This window comes from Colobus angolensis, unplaced genomic scaffold (genome assembly GCF_000951035.1).
Source record: "Colobus angolensis palliatus isolate OR3802 unplaced genomic scaffold, Cang.pa_1.0 Scaffold5, whole genome shotgun sequence".
NCBI classification, from domain to species: domain Eukaryota; kingdom Metazoa; phylum Chordata; class Mammalia; order Primates; family Cercopithecidae; genus Colobus; species Colobus angolensis.
In genome coordinates, this window is record NW_012118487.1 from 1,697,540 (window position 1) to 1,719,413 (window position 21,874).

At 39.8% G+C, this 21,874-nt stretch overlaps 1 protein-coding gene across 2 annotated transcripts in view; it reads left to right on the forward strand.

The window, feature by feature from the left end:
- SORBS2 (sorbin and SH3 domain containing 2) overlaps nt 1–21,874 on the forward strand; it is a 377,524-nt gene that overhangs the window by 70,176 nt on the left and 285,474 nt on the right. The window lies entirely within an intron of this gene.

A 21,874-nucleotide genomic window follows, 5' to 3' on the forward strand; every position in this document is an offset into this window, starting at 1 on the left:
CTCTTGTCTTTTTCATATTTTTCCTTCAGTATGTTCCCATACTGTCTTTGCTCTTTTAAAATATGCATATTTCTATCGTTCTATTGAAAGAAACCGGAATATTTTACCCTAAAATATGTTTCTTTGGCATATTTCGAGATCGGTGTTCAGAGGGGCTGGAGAACACAGGAATAGCTCTGAGAAACTGTCCTTTGTGAGGCAGATTTGCATCTGTAGGGAAAATCTGCTCTAGGGAGGTAGACAGACCACGCAGACAGGCTCGGAGGCCCCCTTGTCTTCCTCATCTGGATCTAGGAAAGGTTAACTCATGGGAAAAAGAGGCTAAAGTCTGACACTGCTCAAGGTCTGATAGAGACTTTTACCCCATTCCCATCTGCTCCTCCTGAGGGCAGCTCCAGGGTTACAGCAGAGTTTTATCCACATAGCAAGACACCATGTGCTCACCAGGCTGACCCGCCTTCACTCTCCCATAACCTTGTTGCCTCCTTCCCCGGGGAACCCCTAGCCCCTGTTCCTTCCATAGCCTGGAATGGAAGCTAGTCTAAAAACTTCAGCCATCTGACCCTTCTTTGAGTCTCATGTTTGTGGGACTCCCGTGCCCATGTGCATGTGAATAAATTCACATTCTCTTCTGGCTGTTAAGCTGTCTATTGTCAGTTTGTTTTATGGACTCAAATTATCAAACCTTCAGAAGCTGGAGGGAAGAAAATTCGCTTCACCTCTACACTATCTATTCCAGATTTAACATCCATGAGTGAGGTGCCAAAGGGCCCGGGTCTCTCAGTATCTTGGAGAATCATGAAGTTTGACAAGCTGCATCCCTGCTAGTGGGTGAACTCCAGTCCAGGAAGCAGCTCCTAGAGCCTTTCCCAACGTGGCAGTGGTACTGTCTGGTGTATTTCAGCCCATCCATCCTGCCTCCCCCAGGCTCACACTCACAGATGTTACGATCCCACAGCAAGCCCTCTCACCACATACCGCTCTGGAACACAGGGCAGCACAAGACAATCCATTGCCTAAGTATGATAAGGCCTTTCTCTCTCTTCTTTCTTCCTCCTCCTTCCACAGCATAGCAGCCACAGTGCCTTCCCTACTCTGTACCTGATTATCTCTTTCTTCCTGCTCCTCCATGGCTAGCATCCTTAGAAAATTCAAGACCAGTCACTTCACTAGCTCTCAATGGTAATCGGAGTGTTCAAACTACAGAAGAATATATTATATAGTTCCCTATTCTTGTTTTTTTCGAGGCTATAATTTTCTTGTTCACTTGCTCAAGGTTTCTCCCCTTTCTCATTGTGGGAAAATGTAAATAACATAAAATTGACTGTTTTAGCCATTTTTAAGTGTACAGCCATAAGGCCTTAAGTGTATTCACATTCTTGGGCTACCGTCTCTGCCATCCATCTCGAAAATTTTTTCACCTTCCAAAACTAATACTGTGTACCCATTAAACAATAACTGGCCACCTCACCCTAGCCTCTGGCAACCACCATTCTACTTTCTGTCTCTATGAGTTTGACTTCTCCAGGTACTTCATTATGATTGGAATCATACAGGATTTGTCCTTCAGTGTCTGGCTTACTTCACCGTGCACACTGTCCACAAAGTTCATCCATGTTGTAACATGTGCCAGGATTTCCTTCCTTCTTAAGGTTGAATAATGTTCTATGATATGTATGCACCACATTTTTTTTTACCCGTTCATTTGTCCGTGGGTCCTTGAGTTGTTTCCACCTTTTGGCTATTGTGAATAAGGTTGCTGTGAACATGGGTGTATAATCAAAGCCCTTATTAGTAAAATCGAATCTATGGGAGTGCTGACATTGCTCTGGGGAGTAACTACCATTGATTAATGTTTGCAGAAAGGAAATGTTGCAGAGCTCTCTAGTGGATGTTTTAAATTATTCTCTCCTTTGCCCCTTAAAGACACATGGTGCAATTCTAGAACATTAACAACTTCCAAGTTCCTTCATAGCTGGATGTTTTCCTTAACCTCTTTATTCTTCTGTACACTCAGGTTAGTTTCTTAAAGCAATTGAAATGCTCAAAGATGTCTAGTATAAGCAGGAGTAGAAGAAATTAACTTAGCACCCAATCTAACATTTTATATAAAATACAAAAATAATCTGGGAGGCCGAGGCGGGTGGATCACAGGTCAGGAGATCGAGACCATCCTGGCTAAGATGGTGAAACCCCTTCTCTACTAAAATACAAAAAATTAGCTGGGTGTGTGGCATGTGCCTATAATCCCAGCTGCTCATGAGGCTGAGGCAGGGGAATTGCTTGAACCCAAGAGGTGGATGTTGCAGTGAGCCAAGATCGCACCACTGCACTCCCATCCTGGAGACAGAGCAAGACTCCATTTCAAAAAAAAAAAAAAGGGTTATTGTAACCACCTTATGGGATCTTCTTGCCCACTGTACAGACAAAACCAATTCACTGAGACTATGGCATTGCAATAGTTTAATTGACACAAGACTGGCCACAGCACGTGGGAGAGATTGCTCAAGTCAATCTCTGCCAAAATTTGGAGACTAGGTTTTTTCAAGGATAGTTTGGCAGGGGGTCTCCTTGTGAGTGAGACCATGTAGGGGGTCTCCTTGTGAGTGAGACCATGTAGCTGGTTGGTGGGTCCAAGTGGAGCCATTGGTGGTCGGAAGTGCAAAAACCTGAAACATTTCAAAAGGCCAATCTTAGGTTCTAGTATACAATAGTGTTGCTATCTGCAGAAATAATTGAGCATGCTGCAAATCTTGTTTCCTTCAGGATAATGGCTGATAATCGTGCACATCCGTACCTTAACAGAATTCAGGTCCCTCATTCTCCTACCTTGTGGTCTTTTATTAGCTTTGCAAAGGCTGTGTAGGTTTGGCAAGGGCTGTCATGCCCAGGAAGGACTAAAGGCGGTTTGGAGGTTAAAGGCAAGGTGGGGATTGATTAGATACGTTCTCTTTCACTGCAATCATTTTCTCACTGTTACAGTTTTTGCAAAGGTGATTTCATTATGATGGCTTCTTGGGTTTAATTTCACAGATACAAATGTCCACTTACTTTTTTGTTTACTGACACAAAATAAAAAAGTATTACAATAAGCAGAATTAAAAAACAAAGAATATGCAGTATTAAAAAACAAAGAATAAGCAGAATCTTAAACTCATAACATTTTAGATCTGAAAGGAATCTTAGAGGCAGTCTGTCCTAACCCCTCTATTTTATAGTTGAAGAAACCCATACAGCTTAAGTGATTCCCTTTCTTTTATTCTATTTATTGATTCATTCATTTGATAGTTACTATCAGCTATGTATAACGCATCATGTTCAATACTATAAAACATACAAACATTTCTTATAGTTTGTCCCACCCTTGAAGAAGCTGTTTCCTAGCAAGGCAGAAAACCTAGGCATTGGAATCCAACACACATGGCGTCACTCCTATGTTCAGGCCCATGTGCTAAGATGTTGACGAGGACACCACCATGAAAGGAAGGCATCCCCACGCTCCTGAGTGCACACAGCCATAAAGCAGCAAGACAACCACACACTGCGCTGTTAGAAAGGGCCTGAGTCGGGCACTGACTGGAAAGCATTTGGCCTCAGCAGGCAGAGGTGAGACCACTGAGTGGAGCGTGATCACGTCCTGAAGCCGTCAGGGTGAGACTGTGGGGGAGTCCGGAAGCAGCTGTGAGTGGAGGTGGTCTTAAAGATTCTCTCGTGGGCTCTCTCGTTAGGCTGTAGAGATAGAGACACACAGTTCTAATCCTGGTTAAACCTCTGGATTCTCACTGTGACCTCCAAACAAGACAGGGCCTGCCACACAGGGTTCTTGTGAGGATAAGAGGAGATAACGTCTGTAAGTGCTTCCGAGGCCCTGGAACATAGCGGAATTCCATAGATGGTAGCCACGGTGACTTCTCTACTGTGAAGAGCTTTGCAAGGCCAACCAAAGCAAACGGAATGGAAGATACTTGATTCAATAGAAAATGGGTAGCCACAAAAGGGTTTTTTTTTTTACAAAAAAGTGGTATATTAATAAATACACTTAAAAATTAATCTGGGCCAAGTGCAGTGGCTCACACCTGTAATCCCAGCACTTTGGGAGGCTGAGGTGGGTGGATCACTTGAGATCAGCAGTTCCAGACCAGCCTGGTCAACATGGCAAAACCCTATCTCTACTAAAAATACAAAAATTAGCTGAGCATGGTGGCACATGCCTGTAATCCCAGCTACTTGGGAGGCTGAGGCAGGAAAATTGCTTGAACCTGGGAGGCAGAGGTTGCAGTGAGCTGAGATCGCACCATTGCACTCCAGCCTGGGCGACCAAGTGAAACTGTGTCTCAAAAAAAAAAAAAAAGAAAAGAAAAGAAAAGAAAAAAAGAAAAGGAAAAGAAAAAAAAACTAATCTGGCAGAATTGTGGAGAAGTGAGTGGAATGAAGGAAGGCAGGAGGTGGAATGAGTGTCAGGAGGAAACTGCAGTAGCTCAGGTGGCAAGTGAGTGATGAGAGCCTCATTACGTCCAATGGAGTAACAGTAACAATAAATTATATAGACGTTCAGGACGTAAAATTGTCAGGCGGCGGAAGAGGACAGAAGCACAGATTGGGTGGAAGGAAGGGGAAAAAGCAAAGATGAACACTTAGCACCCAAGTGAGAGGCTGAGAGGAACATGAAAAGATAAATTGGAGGTCGGGGGGTGATACCGATTTTAAACATTCTGAATCAGAGGCCAGCAGAGACACCCAACACGCAGGCCACAGCAGAGTTAGGTGTAACAGTGTGGTGTCCCAGAAGCGGCAACTGGACTTCATAACTATGAAATCACTAATGGATTTGAAAAAAATAGCAGAGGCGAACATGCAGACCAGATTAGAAATGATTTAGAATGCGTGAATGGTGAGGCATCGGAAGCAGTCTTTAAAAAACAAAAAAAATGTAGAAAAAATCAAGTAGGGTGGGAGAGAAAGGGAGCAATTGCGTTTTCTTTCACTGTTTTAACATTGATGCACCTCATTCTGTTTTTCAGTTTAGAAGAAGGTGCAAACAGAGAGGGATCGATTGAGATGTTTTCCAGAAGGAGAAAATGGCTAGAGGCTCCAGGGCAGGTGTGAGGGATGAACATTAAAACCTAGTTGGAAAGTTTAACCTTGGAATGGAAGAAAAACACTTTTCCTCTAAGATAAAAGTAAAACAGAAAAGGGATGATAGAAAGCAAAGGTGATTATAGAAAGCAAAAAGAGAGAAGCTTAGGAAGTTCACTCAGCCCCGATTGCCTCATGAGGCATAATGACAGCAGCAGTTGCCTGCTGGCGTGTGTGCTGGGAAAGAGATACAGCTATGCACTGGCAATTCGGAAGGCGACAGGTGGGCCGAACACCTACGCTGCCCTGAATACAATGCTAAATATTTTCAGTTTATCTCATGCAGTTTGCAAACAATCATGAGAGGGTTTTCAGATGAGACAATGAGGACTCCGAAGCTTTCCCTGTGTTGCGTGTTCAGGGGAGGAGTTGAGTGACTTCCAGTCATGCGGGTTGAGGTAGAGACAGCAGGCTGCTGGGGCCACGCCATGTGAAGCTAAGCCTGGAAGCACTGGCAGGATTTTAGTACACAGAGATGGGGAAGGAAATTCCCGAACATTGTGTGAGCAATTTAGAGTTGGGAAAAGGTAGGAAAACAAACTCCAGAAGAAAGAACACTATTTGTTTCATATGGTTGCTGTAACAAGTTACCATAAACTGGATGAAAAAGTAACAGAAATTTATTCTCACACATTTCTGGAGTCCATAAATCCAAAACCAAGATGGAGGTGGGGTTACACTCCCTCTGGAGGCCCTAGGAGAAATTTAATCTGTGTTTTTTCCAACTTTTGGTGGCTGCCAGCATGCCTTGGCTTGTGGCCTCATCACTCCAGTCTCTGCCTCCATCCCCACATTGCCTTCTCCTCTGTGTGTCTCTCTCCAATCCCCTCTGCCCCTCTCTCCTAGGGACACATGTGATTGTATTTAGAGCCCATCCAGAAAATCCAGGATAATCACATTCTCCAAAGACCATGTTTTCAAATAAGGTAACGTTCACAGATTGTGGGGATCTGTATATGGATGTATCTTTGGGAGCCATTACTAGCACAAACACTTTACAGAGTATGATAAATGCAATGAAAACTCAGAATAAATAAATTGGGACAGGCAATATATTGAATGCCAGAAAGCAAAATAATAATAATAATAATATAGAATGTCAGGTTTCATACAGTTTATGCTTCTAATAATTATAATGAAAAGATATGAGTTCAATGTATACACACATATATATATACTATGTGAGAATCCATGATAATTTAGTAAAAATCAAACAAGAAAAGCAACTTTTTCTATCCAACAACAACTGAAGGGGAAAGTTTTGACAAACAAAATTACAGATAAAAAAAATTAGATAATTTGTTATTAAGAAGATCAGCAACCCCATCTTCTTAATAACTCTCCAGAAGATATGAAATGATTCTAATAATAACAATTACAAATAATTGAAGACTAGTTTCCTATAGTAGGAGGGTGCTACCACCCCTCAGGTTCCAAAGTCTTGCTAGGTTATGCTTTGCTGCTTGAGACTATTGAATAACTTGTTTAACTTAGGTTACAGTAGCTCATTTTGCTGAAATATCAAAAATAGCATATTTCAAATCACTTGCAAAAAAATCTTTTTAACATACCACAATATCTCCGGTCCATAAATCTGCAGGCTGCATGGTACACATTTCCAGTGTCAAACCATTGAATAATAAAGGCCACGGTGTGGGATGCCCACAACTTGTGATTTTTCCTTTTCCTGAAGCCACACTGTGGTTCTTAATGAAGCAGTAGTTTTTCAACCCTTCAAACAACCAAATCTTTATAACAGTTTCGGACCTGTATAAAAGAGGGAAGTGTGTTTCTTCAAACACTGTAATTTCGCTTGCTCAAAGATTTCCTCCATGCACAGAGCACCTTCTCTTCTACCCAGCCCATGTAGGGGTCTACTAACAGAAAGAAACGTGATATTATTTCCATCATCATTTGAACTGTGAGCGCCTGTGTAGGTGGGTGCCAGATTCTCACTCAACAGCCAAGTTTGTTATATGGGCTCATGGACCGTCTTTTCCTTCTACCTACTAAATGCCTTTTGCTTGTGCAACTCAAGCCAATCGCTTCAAAGCCCAGCTTTTCACATATTTGAAAAGGGTGATATTGTCCCTTCTTGCACTGAGTCTGTTCCAGGATAAATGATCAGACCTCTTCCGTCATCCTTTACGTCTCCTAAGTCCCAGTTCTCTCATTGTGCTGCTGTTCTTTTCTTGTTACAGATCTTCTAATTCCCTTTTAGCATGACTTCCCCACATGGAATCCCATGTTCCAGACTGGCCTGAGCCGTGGATAGCAGAGCAGAACCAGACCAGGAGACAGGCCACGTTGTTTTCTTTTTCTTTATTTTTTTTTCTTTTGAGACAGAGTCTTGCTCTGTCGCCCAGGCTGGAGTGCAGCCGCGCAATCTCAGCTCACTGCAACCTCCGCCTCCCGGGTTCAAGCGATTCTCCTGCCTCAGCCTCCCGAGTAGCTGGGACTACAGGCGACCACCACCACGCCCGGCTAATTTTTGTATTTTTAGTAGAGACGGGTTTTCACCGTGTTAGCCAGGATGGTCTCAATCTCCTGACCTTGTAATCTGCCCACCTCCACCTCCCAAAGTGCTGGGATTACAGGGATGAACCACTGCACCTGGTCTATTGTATACTTTTCTTATTGCAGCCTAGAATACCCTAGCCTTTCTGCCACCCACCTCACATTTCCTTTCATAAGAGTTTCTAGCAAGGAATTTAAACCTCTCTGGACAGTCAGGGAACAAGACACTATGCCTAAGTGCTTTCTCAGTCAGTCCATCGTTTTCCCCAATCGCCCAGGGGCTTGCTATGTTTACTTGTAACACATCGTATTTGCTTGTGAATACTTGTATTTACCAGCTTGTCATGTGGTTTACTAAGGGGCGCAGTAACTTACAAGAGACATGTTGAAAGCTGTGGCTTTTCTCAGAACTTTTAAATAGGGTGACAAGCTGAGAAAGTTGCCTGTTGGCACCTAGGCCTCAAAACAGAAAGTTTAAAAATCATGCATTACTTACTTTATGGAAGCTTAAATGAATAAGACCGAATTCTTATTTTCTAAAAAGATGTGCCCAAAGAGTGTCATGGAAAACGGAGTGGGTGTGTGTGAAGCACGATTTGGCTTTTTTTCATGCTACCTTTTTTCTCTACAGAGATGCCAAGGATATTCTAGAGGAATCTTAAAGAGCCAAGTGTTCAGGTTCATTTATGCATTGTTATATATTTTATTCTTGCCTAAACATTTTGAAGAGTAAAATGAGAGATTATAAAAATAGTCCATTTATCATCTGAGTTTATATGTGTAGATAGTAGGCCTAAGGACATCATGAGAAAGAGACTGTGAAATGTTACGCTTCTGAACTGTCACTGACAATGGAGGTGACCTCAAAAAGTGAATGGAGTCTATGTGTATGGAAGTGATCGTGGTGACATTCAGCCTCTGAGCTGTAGCGGGCATCCCTAGACACTTCTGCACTCTGAGTTGAGCCTTCATTATGTTCTTGGCTTTCCCTAAAATGCTTGTGTATTCAGCAGTGCGAGAAAATGAAAAGACAGCAGGTGCCTGGGGGTGCTAGGTCGTATTTCAGGGGCAGAAATGTGAAAGCACGAGAGTGGGCTTTTCCTTGCCTTCGGGCTCTGGAGTTCACATAAGAGCGTTTGTTAACTCTCCCATCCCCAACAAGCCATCAGAGGGCTACACAGACCACTTCCGTCTAGCTTACACCTTCACAGCTTTGAGAAAACAGCCTGTGAGCTTGTGAGTATCTGTAGGTTCAGTGTTGCTAAATAGCACCTTCTTTTCTAGCAACGTTAATTAAACATTTTGATTTTTTTTCTTCTTCTTGTTCTCCTTCCCAAGATAAGTCCAGGCAGGTGTGGAGGAGCTGATGCATACATTGAGAACAGATGGTGGATTTGATGTATCAATTTATGCCGTGCCACCACTTTGGCTGCCCGACTTTCGGTAGGGAAATCAGCAGTATGACTGTAACTTGATCACTAAAATCATTGCATAAAGTATGTAGTAAATTCTCCCAAGAACTGAAAGAGGATGATGCCAATACAATATGAGAACTATCTAAAGAAACTCCCTACTGTCTGAGCACTCCGGGAATACACCGACTCCATACAAGTCTGTGTGCTGGAAACCTCTCAGGAGTCAAGAACTAAAGGCAGTTGAGAGATCATTGTAGGAAAGGGGTCCTCTGCTGAGGAAACCACAGTCTAGATGATAGGTCACTGGTCAACTGCCTGCTCAGATCCAGTCCTGACACCCACAAAGGCCAATTTGATGGAAATCATATTCTCACCTCTGCTCAGCTCTACTGGGCCCTCACTGCCATTCTGCATTTCTTTTGTTCAGATCTTACTAATCCTTTATTTTTTGGAGCCTTTATTTTGAGCCCTTAACAAAAATAAAACTTTTTTATTTAAAAAAAATAGCACATACTTATTTTAAAAATCAAGAAGTACAGAAATGCACAAAGAAGGATGCAAAATGTCACTCAAAGTCCCACTCACCCTGCTATAATCATCATGAATGCTAACTGATAAACGTTAACATTTGTATCAACAGAGATTTAAAGATTAATATTTATGTCTATTAGAACATCCAGATAGAAATGATAGATGGGAACAATTCCCATATATAGGATCTGTAAACACGCCAATTTAATTTTAAAGTTAGGTTTATTGAGTTATAATTTATGTACAATAAAATTCAACCATTTTAGATATATAGCTCTATGAGTTTTGACAAATACAGTCATGTAAGCTTCACCACGATCCAGATACAGAATATTACCCCCACCCCGTGAAGTTCCCTTTGGAAGGTACCTTGAACCTTCTTCCTCCCCCAGCTCCTGGTGAAAACTGATCTGTCTTCTGTCTCTGTGGTTTTGCTTTTTCCAGAACGTCTCATGGATACCATCATACAGTAGGTGGACTTATGTGACTGGTATCTTTCGCTTAGCAGAATGCTTTTGAGTCTCCTCCACAATATTGTGTGTAATGATCATTTGTTCGTTAAAAAATTTTTTTTACATATACGGTCTTGCTCTGTCATCCAGGCTGGCATACGGTGGCACAATCATAGCTCACTGCAGCCTTGAACTTCTGGGCTCCAGTGACCTCCCACCTCGGCCTGAGTAGCTGGGACTACAGGCACATGCCACCACACCCGGATAATTTAATTTGTTAATTTTTTGTTGTTGAATACTGTTTCATTATACAAATGTACCACATTTTGTTTATGTATTCACCAGTCAAAGGACATTTGAGTTGTTTCTAATTTCAGCTATTATAAATAAAGCTGCTTTGAACATTTGTACACAGGACTTTGTGTGGATGTAGGTTTTCATTTCTCTTGGATAAAAATCTAGCAGTGGGATTGTGTTTAACACCATAAGAAACTGGTAAATTGTTTCTCAAAGTGGCTGTACCATTTTGCATTCCCACGGCAGTGTTATGAGAATTCTAGTTTCACCTCATCCCCACCAGCATTGATACTGTCAAGTTTTAAAATAATGTAATGGTACCTCATTGTGGTTTTAATTCACATTTTCCTAATGACTTAAGGATCTTTTTTCTGTGCTTTGTCAATAATATATATTCTTTTGTGGAAAAATCTATTCAAATCTCTATACCATTTTAAAAATTGAATTGAGTTTTTATTAATGCATTTAAAAGTTATTTTTATGGTTTAGATATAAGTTTTTCTCCTGATAAGTATTTTACAAAAATTTTTCCCTGTCTGTGGCTTGCCTTTCTCTTCTCTTAGCAGTATCTTCCACAATAGGGAAGCTTTTAATTTTGGAAAAGTTTAGTTTATCAATTTTTTTCTCTTATGGATTGTGCTTTTGATACTGCTTCTAATAAATATTTTTCTAATCTAAGGTCACAATGATTTTTTTCTGTATTTTCTTCTTTAAGTTTTATATTTTTAAGATGTGCCTGTATTTCTGTGATCAACTTGAGTTCATTTGCGTATAAGCTGAGATGTTTGATTTATAGATAACCACAAGCTCCAGAATTATTTGTTGAAAAAACTATCCTTTCTTGTCTTTGTCAACAATCAATTGGCATAGATGTGTGGGTCTTTTTGTAGTCTCTCTTCTGTTCTTTTGGCCTATGTTCATGTCCTTTCAGCTGTACCACAGTATTTTATTATTGCAGTCTTATGGTAAGTCTCAAAATTGTGTAGTGTGGGTTCTCCATGTTGTTAGTCTTTTAAAAATTTGGACAATTCTAGTCTTCTACTTTTTCTTATAAATTTTAGAATCAACTTGCCGGTATTTACAAAAAGAATTCTGCTGGAGTTTTCCTTGGGATTACATTGAGTCTACAGATCAGTTTAGGAAGAATTGGCATCTTAACAATATTGAGTCTTCTGATCCATGAACATAGTACATCTTTCTACTTATACAGATCTTATTTAATTTCTTTTGTCAGTGTTTTATAGTATTCAGCATAAAAATCTTTACATATTTTGTTAGATTTTACTAAGAATTTTGTTTTCAATGTTGTTTTACATAATACTTTTTCAAATAAAGTTCCTATTATTCATTGCTAGTGTATAGAAGTACAATGGACGTTTGTATATTGACCTTGTGTATTGCAACCTTCTAGACCCACTCATTAGTTCCAGTAGTTTTTGGTAGATTCTTTGAGATTTTCTGTGCAGACAATCATATTATCTTTGAATACAACACCTTTTCCTTCTTTCCCAATCAATATGACTGTTTCTTTTTCATCAGTTTAATTTTCAAAAGACACCAAATGTAATTTTGCATTAATGCAAGGGAAAAGTGCTATTAAAGAAACCAAATAAAGAAAAGCAAGTAAATGTTACTTTATCAAGTGAAGTATTAGTGTCTAAGAGATCACATTAAAATAATGAAAAAAAGATTTTGAAAATAAGGATTTATGCTCAGTAAGTTTTTATACCTCTGTTTCAAATTTAGATATTATTGATACAGTCAATCACATGAAAGATAAGCAACATTAACAATTGTATACTTCTTCTTTTTTCTTCCCCTACCTCCTAATGTTTTGGTTATATTGTTATGTTTATTTTGCCAAGATTATAACACCTTAAATTCTGTAATGGAAATTCCCACAATGATTTAGCTTTAGTTTCATATTAAAGAAAGAATTAATCCTCACACCCATTCTCTCACCACTGCTTCTCCATTCCTGGCATTTTTGCTTGGATGAATAACATATTTCACCGGATTTCATCGTCAGAAGTTGTTGGCATTTTTTCTCAAAAATAATTCGTGCTATAGTCTCTGAATTCTCTAGAGATTTATGGTTATAGCCTACATTTCTCACCACTTGTAGTTGCCTTTCTTTTTTCTTGTCTGGATGTCTGAAAATTCTTTCTTCATGCGTGATGTCAAGTAATTTTGAAAGAAAGTATTTTGGTGTCAATTATTCTGTACCCACTTTTGCTGGAGCAGTTTCTGTTATTTCAGAGAATTTTCCTTGGTACAAAATTCTTATAATAAGAAGGTTTGGTGCTATGGTAGTTTCTTCTTTGAGAAATATTATTTCTTTGGATCACTGTTGTCTAGCTTCCATTTCTTTAATCTCCTTTCCCATGCTTTCACTCTTATATGTTGATTGCTGTCTCTAATGTATTGTAAAGGGCTATTATTTAATTTCTCAATTTCCTTAACTCTACAGTCTCCCCTAGTTTTATTATTTAACCACGTTTGACCTTGTTTCAATGACGTTACATTACTATGTCCTTGCATAATGCTACTAAATTTTACTAGTTTTTAAATCCAAGCTTTTGCTCAGCGACTTCCTCTTTTCTTTTCCCTTCCTGTATCATCCTTCCTCCTTCCTTCCTTTCTCTTTTTCTTCACTTTTTTCTCCCCATCCCCTCTTCTGTTCTTCATCCTTCTCCTCCACCTCAGTGCTCTGTCTACACAGCTACCATGCCATTTTCATCCTGCTTATGCCTACCACAGACAATACTTCCCGGATCTCTTAGTTGCTGTCGCAAATGAGGAAAATTACTCTGAACCTGTCAACCCTTGTCTGACCACAGTCTATTTGCTTCCAGCCTGTGAGCTGAAATTCGAGTGTTCTGTTCTGTTTGCTTTTCCATACTTTGAAAGCCTGGCAGGAAAGGAAAGGCCACTGGTCCTAAGCACAATGTTTGTTGATGGAAAGGGGTGAGAAGATATCAAGGAGAAACTTAAAAGTATCCTAGTTATTGATGAATACTATCTTGCTACTTTTGTAGAAGATTTTGGAGTAGTTTTCAGTGTTTAACATTTCTTGATTTAAAAATATGCTTTCAAGACATTCTTTGTCTTTAAGTATAACTGACACAATAACAAAACAGTTTTTTTCCAAGACACCATTCATTACTTTATGTCTTTTACATTTTGATAGGTCAGCTTCAACAGGGCATAATATTTCTTGTTTTAATAAGCAACTTTTTTCAAGGACTCAATGCAGTTGTATAACAAATCAAAGGCACTTGCAAACCATATCACCCCTCCCATGCTCCTGACTATGCAGAGTAAACCAGAAGCCAGCATAACAAAATACACCTACAACCATCTAGACTAACATGAAATGGGAGTGGGTTGCCTTACACAGTATATAGAGGCCGTCTCTTCCTGTTGAAGACGGAAGGCTCTGAGAGATTCCGACATGGGCTGCAGTCAGGCGGAGTCGAGGCAGCCCGCGCAGGGGAAAGCCCGGAGAGCCAGAGCCAGACAGAACCCGTCTGGAGGCTGAGCTTGGCCAAAGCTTAGCTAAGTCATCACGGATAATTTACATAACTCGCCAAACCTCAACTCTCCAATCTGTAAAATGGGAAAGTGTTGACTTTCCTTTTGTTCATTCCTTCCTTCTTTTATTCTCACAACTGCTGTGTCTCGGAAACCCGCTGTTGGTGCCACCGTGGCTCGCGTAGAAGGTCCGGCACGGGGTCAAGCAGGGCACAAAGGCGGACACCGGGACGCCTGCCCTCACGGTGCTGATGCTCCGGTGTGCATGAGGGGGCGTTCCGCCTGTGAACAGACACAAGCTCCGAGACTTGTGCCTCCTCGTGAGACAAGCAAGGCCGCGTAGCGGATAGAGAGCGGCTGGAGAGCTGGTGCAGAACTAGCTGCTGCGGTGGCGGGAAGCTCTGGCACCCACGTGAGCTGGGCCTAACCGAGCGGCAGGAAGACGGCGCTGCTGCAACACACGGAAAGTGGGGAGGGTGGAAGCGGACGCTGCCAGGAGCCAGCGGAGGCCAGGTCGTGCGGGCTGAGGGGAGGCACTGGCATTGTGCTGTCACTGCAGGCAGCAGCCATCGGGGTCTCCGCTGGAGGGTGACAGAAGCAGATGTGAGGTGTGGCGTTCCCTGGGTGCTGGGTGGAAAGCGCAATGCAGGCAGCAAGAGTGTCAGCGGGCCCCAGTCAGGAAGGGATCCCGGGGTCCAGGACAGAGACCAGATCCTCCCGAGTGGAGGCTTTGGCATTGGAGGTGATGAGCAATCGTTCTATTCAGCAGGTGCTTAGCGACAAAGTCCACAGGACATGCTGAGGGCTTGGATGTGGGGATGGGGACCGAGGGGCCACGTATGGCTCCTGGGCTTCTGACTCAATACATTGGGTAGATGGAGTTGTCATTTACCAAGATGGGAAAAGAAGGCGGGGGCAAGGTGAAGTGGGGAGAGGTGGGCTTGAATCACACACTTGCTTTGCTTTTAGGTCTTTTAATAAGATTGTATAGTGATCCTCATATATGGATATTCTACAAAATGTATTGCTTTTCAGATCATGTTAATACTTACTGTTTCACGTTTCCACTCTTACTTAATTGTCAAAATAGAGAAAACTTATTTAAAAACACGTATCTGGTATATATGCAAATTCTTGTTTTAATTCTCGCAGTTTTTCTTTAGCTAGAATCAGTTGTTTTGCCAGGTACAAAATCGTATCACAGCAATCGGAGATCATTGCTCTTTTCTTTTTCAATGTTTATGCAATTATATTTTACCTTAATCATATATACTAAAATCTTCAAGGCTATTAGCAGCAGTGGGAAATGTTTCTGCCTAGTTCCTGATTTTAACTGAAAATATTGTAATGTTATGCCTTTTAGGATACTGTTTATTTTTGTTTTTTGGGTAAAGAGTTGCTCTATTTGTCTGCCTGCTTTCCCTCCTTCCTTCCTTCCTTCCTTTATCTTTCTTCTTTCTTTTTTTTTTTTCTTTTGACATAGTCTCACTCTGTCACCCAGGCTGGAGTGCAATGGTGCTATCTCGGCTCACTGCAGCTTCCACCTCCTGGATTCAAGCAATTGTCCTGCCTCAGCCACCCAAGTATCTGGGATTGCAGGCGCCCACCACCATGCTGGCTACTTGTTTGTATTTTTTTAGTAGAGACGGGGCATCACCATGTTGGCCAGGCTGGTCTCGAACTCCTGACTTCAGGTGATTCACCTGACTTGGCCTCCCAAAGTACTGGGATTATAGGTGTGAGCCACCATGCCTGGCCTAATTTCTATTTTTAATGAGCAATTATCACAGAATTCTATCTTTTCAGTATGTGATTATCCAACTTTTTTTCATTTTATGATTTAAAATTGATAGCTGTCTTTTCAATGATTAAATCAAATATATGTGATGCTGATTGCTTGTGTACTCTGAACAGTTAAGAGAACATTGAAGTTTGGTATAGTTTGTAAATGCATTTGAATTGTTACATAACTACATTAATTTCTTGAGAAAAGCAACCTTATTAAACAAATCTCTTTTTTCTGCTTACCTTGGCTCTTTTAAAAAACACAACCTTTAATGTTTTTTAAGATCAGCCTTTAATTTTATAGCTAATATGTTGAACAGATTGCAAATTATAATAATAGGTTTTATCTTTCTGGTTCTTTTCTGGATGGTTATATTAATTTATGACATTATTATGGCTGCTGTTTATTTGTGCCCCCAGGAAGCTATTTTTAAAGGAAATGTAATTAGGTTTCTATCCTTCATGATCCAGAGGTTATTATAGATAATTTTATTCTTTTATTGAAGCAGATCTCTGACTTATGGCCTCATCATCCAAGAGAAATTGCATTTCAAAATCGGAAAAAGGCTTAAGCTACAACCATGACTAAAAACAAACAATTAACCAACTCAGAGAACACCCTGTTGTTTTAATCTCATCAACACATTTTCTGATTCTTAAGGTTTGGTTTGTGGGGCCAAGAATAGTTTGATCATACACTTCAGAATCATGCTAATGTATACCCTTCATTCTAGCATCCCATGTGGCTTAGCACTTAAACTGGGACTTTTATTTTAACTGAATTATTATGTGCATTTAAATAAGCCAACAGCACTTAGATAGACCTCTACTTCGTACTTCCAAGTTCTACCATAATTTAAATTATTGCTACGTAAGACACATGGGCAGAAAAAGAGGGGTCATTCAGACATGGAGGGAAATTCGAAAGCTCACCAGTGGTAACTTTTAAAGACCCTTAGTGGACATCTTAAACCAATCCTTTTCTTTCAAGCATAGGATTAAAAGTGCTTAGTGATGAAACAACGTGCACCAGGGACTTATTCTGCCAGGGACAGCTCATTCCTTCCAATCTTGGTGGAAGGATAAATTAGCAAATCCCATTTTGGGGGTGAGGCATTTTATCAGTAAAGATCAAAGTTCAAAATATTTAAAACTAGGCCGGGTACAGTGGCTCACGCCTGTAATCTCAGCACTTTGGGAGTCTGAGGCAAGCGGATCACCTGAGGTCAGGAGCTCGAGATCAGCTTGGCCAATCTAGTGAAACTCCATCTCTACTAAAAATACAAAAATTAGCCAGGCGAGGTGGCACACACCTGTAATCCCAGCTACTCAGGAGGCTGAGGCAGGAGAATCTCTTGAATGTGGGCAGTGGAGGTTGCAGTGGGCCGAGATCGTGCCACTGCACTCCAGCCTGGACAACAGAGTGAGACTTCATCTCAAAAAAGAAAAGAAAAATTAAACCTTAAAGCTTGCAATTCTTCTAGTATTCTGCCATCTAGAAGTACTTTACACTCATGCCAAAAGTTGTATGAAGAAGGGTACAAACCACAGAGAGGGTTTGTTATCGAGAGAAACTGAAAAGGATACAATGACTACGAATCGGGGGGAAGGTGATTAATTAAAAGACAACGACTCCATATTATGGAACTTTAAAAAATTATAATATTTGAGTATCATGAGGGGGATAAAGTCTTGAAAGTCAGGTTATTACCTGAAAAAACAGCAAAAGACAATACAGACTCCAGAGCGCCTTTTATGGTAAGCAAAGCAACACTGTGTATGTGTGTCATGTGTAGTTATGTATACACATAAGCACGGACCTGATCAGTCCTGGAGACGTGCAAAACGCTTTCCAGGGTTTACCTCTGAAGGGAGCAGAGGGCTGCAAGGCAGGGCCAGGAGGGAGACTTTCATATTTATTCTCTCCAGATCTGCATTGCCTGAAACTTCAACAGAGAAAATTTAGTCATAGCTTATGTGTATAATTTTTTAAAGCTAAGCACTGTAAAATGAAGTCACTCTCTACAACTGTATGCTTCAACAAATATACTTCCCCTGTAGATTCACTCAGTTACAGAGCGATGGGAATTGACCCCAAGGAGAATTAAATGCCTGCCTCCAGGAGACATTTTTGTTTTTTTTGTTGTCATTTTTAATTAATGTTTTAAATTGATAAATGAAAACTATATATTTATAGTATACTAACATGATGTTTTGAAATATATAAGCATCTTGGGATGGCCAACTCAAGCTAATGAACATATGTATTACCTCATGTACTTATTTTTTTTGTGGTGAGAATGCTTAAAATCTACTCTGTTAGCAATTCACAAATTGTTATTAACTATATTTACCATGTTGTCCAATAGATATCTTGAATTTATTCCTTGTTATTTTATTTATTTGTTCTTGCCTTATTTTTAACCAGGAAAGTTTTACCATCAGAGTTAGATGTTCTATAAAACAAGCAGATGAGAACATACTTCCTGATGTTAGAACTTCCAGGGAATTTCCAAATTACTGCCTCACAGTTTCTCTGAGTCACCTCTATACTTTCATGAGGAAATCTGATCCCATTCAGCCAGATATTCCATAATAAAAATAAGAAGTCAAGATTTTAAAAATATAAATATTCACATGTGTGAAGCATTGCGCCAAACACAATATACTGTAGCATGCAAAAGAAAAAAAAAAAAAAGGTAAGGCAAAATGCCATAATAGTTCTTTAACTTTGGGATAAAACAAATGGCCTTGTCCCTATGTTAGGAGGAAAGTCATTCACACAATTCTAGCCAAGGACAACTAATGGAAGGTTAATGTCAGCAAGTAACTGAAAACAATGATGAAATACATAAAGATACAGCAGAATTTATGTACAGTTAGCAGCCTTATGAAACTATCTAAAAATATCCATAGAGAATGGAATATGTGTGGGAAATGGCATTAGAACATGCCTTGGCCCTAAAGCTGCTCCTTAACTTGATTAGGATCTTAAAAATGCATTTTTCAATTACAATAGAAGTTTAGAAATCATAAATATGAAAAATAAGAAAATTAAGTCATTCAGCATGCATCTTTGGAGTCCTTATTTTTGCACCAGGCCTTTTCCAGGTGCTGAACAAAACTGACTCGAATTCCTACCCTCAGAAAGCTTGCATTCCAATGAACAGATTCTCTATAATTTCACCAGCTTCATAAAACCAGTGGGATGTATCTGTTTTGATCTTTTCTCCTAGAATTATGCATACCTTTTTTTCACAGAAATATTGGAATCACAGTGAGTATTTTATACTTGAAATAATATAGCCACATTTTCGATATTAATAAACATTTTTCAACAGCATTATTTTTGGCACGACACTATGTTATGGTGCCTAAGCAAATTGTAGTTCAATCTCTTATTTGTTGAGATAATTTTATTTTTTCATTATTATTAACAACAATATGATGGACATCCTTGTAGATAAATTTGTGCACATGTTTAAGACTTCTTCAGAATAAAGAATAAGTGAAATTGCAGGATAAAAGGGTTACAGGATGCTCTTCAATTACTGATGAAAGTTAACATACTATTTTAATATTAAAATTAATGTTTGATATAAGCTAGCAAAGCAAAAAGATGTTTATGTTTTATTTAATTAAAATAAGGGGAGAAATCACATTATTTAGTTTATATTGGCATAATTATTTAGAATAATATAAATGTTCATGCTGTATTTTTATGTCTGCATACAATATTCCTCTTTAATAGAATAGTTTGCATATTTTGGCTTAAAAAGCCATTTCTTACACATTATTCTAGGAAATATTTTAAAATTATAGTTTTGGATGGTATGCAGGGTAAATTATGAGCATAGAGTTGCGTCAAACCCCAGTCTTTCTCTAAAGTATTCATTTTTTACGTAGAAGCAGAGATTATAATCAATGTTACATAATTGATCTACCTTTTCGATCAGCTCTTAGCAGCAAAGAAAAATAGATAAGAATTTCCCTATATTTTGAATTGGAATTTCAAACTGTCTTTCCTTGGATCAAGCTTATCAATTTTCAAAGTTGGAAACATAACTAAAACTCTCAAAAATATAGATAGCTTGCACTATAATATTAAGACATTTCTTATCCTGCTGGATTTGTATTGGAATCAATGGGAATTCAAGTAGCAAGGCAGGAGCTATTGACAGCTAGCTCTCAGGGGAAGAGAACATAGAAGCAGGCATGATTAAGAACAGGTTCCTCTTGCTCCATCACCGTAGGTCCACATAAGGTAAAAGACCTATATACACTTCTGGGATGCAAACAGTATATCAGAAAAGATTCTAGAACAGTTTAAAAATAAAGTCATTGCAACATACCAGATGAGGAATTCTATATGGGGAGGAGTAGCTGGGCTGCTCTGTAAGTCTCTGTCTGGGTGAATTGTTGGGGAAAACACGTTTTTGTGTAACATTCATTTTATAATGGCCCTTATTATTTTATTCTTTTAACCCATATTTAATAAGCATCCTTTCTATGCCAGGCTCTCTGCTAAGCACGGCCCTATGCTGGTGACTAAAGCAGAGGTGGCTGATGTACCTGCCATGGCGGTGTCATCCAGCCTATGCTAATAATATCGCAGCGACTCCCACCTCTAGGGGTGACCAATGAATGTGAAGGTGAGATCAGTCACAGCAGCCGCTGTCCTCCTGAAAAGAATGGGAGGTGTGGAGGGTTCCTCCCTTCCCAGCACTGTATGGGACAAAGGCCCGAGGTACCCACCTCCATGGGATGAGATGGAAGCTCAGGAGACAGGAAGAAAAGATCCTCCCTTTCTCTTTCTCCCTCACCCCAAACGTATTTCTCTTTTTCTCTTCCTGAAATTAATCTATAAATCATTTTGGTTTTAGGTTCTGGTGGCTTAGAAAAACTTAGATTAAAAACAAGCAATTTCTTGTGGCCTTTTTCTGCTATGGAGAGTCTAAATAATTTAAAACACAATGAAAATATTTTCCTTGAAAGTGAATGTTATTGACAAATATCATCATTCTTCATTGTCATTCATCATTGGTCACTTACTGATATTTAGTGCATTCCAAACACACAGATGTTGGCATGTGCATCTTGTGAAATTCCCACATTTCTGCAAAGGAGGTGTTCATATCCCCCTTGTACAGATGGAGGAAAATGGAAGCTAAGGCTCTGCGTGTGGTTTGCCCAGGGTCACACCTCTAACAAGAGGAAAGACCCAGATTAGATTAGATCCTCAAAGCTATAAATCATGCACCAGTTGCCCAGATTAACTGCATTCACTGAACGTTACATGCCTCTGATAAAAGTTGCCTGTAGGAGGATTCTTTGAATTTCTCTCCTTTCCCCTGGATTTATTCCCAAATATAAATAAAATCAGAGTTTTTTTTATTTTTTTTATATTTGGGTGACTTCAGAACATGAAAATGAGCCTGAAGCATGATGACAACTGGATGTATTTTTTAAACTTTTTTTGTGTTTTTTAATATAACTCTTCTACCTCCTAAATTTACACAAATAAAGTTTTTAAAAAGAGAAAATAAATGTTTAAAAGTAAACACATGCCAATTTCAGTGTTTTCCAAAGGAAGTCTGTGTGGTTTGCTTTGATGAGCAGTGTGACATTAGAGATTGATGAGTCCTGAGAGAAGGAGGTCACATCTGCATACAAACCAGGCATGTCATCAGTCACAGAAAGCTGCCGTTTGTTGAGGTATTCCACACAAGGAAATGTAAAATTAGATCTTAGAAAGCCAGCACTATACTGGGGGGCTGCGCATCAGAGAACAGGTGTATTTCCAAGCAAGAGTGAATCAGATGGAAGGATCTTCCCCTTTCACAGGACCTGCAATATGCCAGTTAACTACAGAACAGCCTTTGGGTGGAGAGAGAGAGATTTGCTGTCATAGAGGACATTTTCTCATTAGTGAAGGCAAGGAAAGAATGAACTGCAGAACCTCTCTCAGCAGGAAACCACTGCCTGCATGTCTCCAGAATTTTAGCTTTTCCACTCTTGTATTTTTCTTCTGAGTATGGGTTTTAGTGTCCACTAATGACAGCATCCCTGAATTGGATTCCTTTGCTAGGCGTTATAAAGAAGCGAAGGGAAGCTGTGCTTGGCTTTCTGGAGGGCCTGGGCATTCCTCGTAGCACTTGTAGTTACCTAAGCTCTCTGAATGTTTCCATTTGTAAAATCCATCTTTTG